Source organism: Crocodylus porosus, unplaced genomic scaffold, assembly GCF_001723895.1.
Source record: "Crocodylus porosus isolate Cpor-Errol unplaced genomic scaffold, CroPor_comp1, whole genome shotgun sequence".
Classification (NCBI taxonomy): domain Eukaryota; kingdom Metazoa; phylum Chordata; order Crocodylia; family Crocodylidae; genus Crocodylus; species Crocodylus porosus.
In genome coordinates this window covers 11,262,128-11,263,008 of record NW_017728950.1, presented here as the reverse complement: position 1 = coordinate 11,263,008, position 881 = coordinate 11,262,128, and positions in this window count along the sequence as shown.

Below are 881 nucleotides of genomic sequence, written 5' to 3'. Positions count from 1 at the left end.
TTTCTAATGTTAATGTTGGTTTATTTGGTAGATTACAGTGGTATTTCACTGTGTATTTTTAAATTAATTATTCATTTTCCTGTGTGAAAAAAGGTAGTACCAGTGGTAAAAGAAATGACTAGATTTTGTATACCAATGAAAACCTGCTGCATACAATTCAATTAGACACCCTACTGTAGAAATAATCATGATGAGGTAAAAAGTCAAGCTGTACAACTAATTTTTCTCTAAGAATAGCAAGTAGGGGTGGTTCTTCCAAAGGGCTTCTCTGTTTTTCCCTAATTTGTATATTACAGAAAAAGTGAACTCTGCAGGTCAGAGTTCAAATGCCTTACCAATGCTAAAAGTACAAGATACAGAAAGAACAGGGAATCTGGGTGTTTTGATTCTTGGCCCAGCGCTCTATCCTCCCCTCCGTTCTTCTGTCACAACAACAATAGCAATACACATACAGTTTTTGATAGCATTATTTGAAATAAAACCCTCACATTCAATCCAATATGCAGTAGCAAGGCAATGCACATTTTACAGTCAATAGTAAGGTTTTCAGGGTTATCTATAGCATTCTGAAAGGAAACATTCTGCAAAACTAAGTTGGGTATAGATTTCCAAAAAACCTTCCAAGGACTGAGTCCTTCCCAAGGGCTCGGTCCTTGGGCCCATGCTGTTCAATCTCTTCATCAGAGATTTGGACGATGGGGTGAAAAGCAACCTGTTTAAATTCGCTGATGATACCAAAACTTGGGGTGAGGTGAGCACACTAGTAGGGAGGGAAAGACTGCAGCAAGATCTGGATAGGTTACAGGGGTGGGCTAACAAAAACAGGATGCGTTTCAGTACTGACAAGTGCAGGGTGCTGCACTTGGGCAGTAGTAACCAGC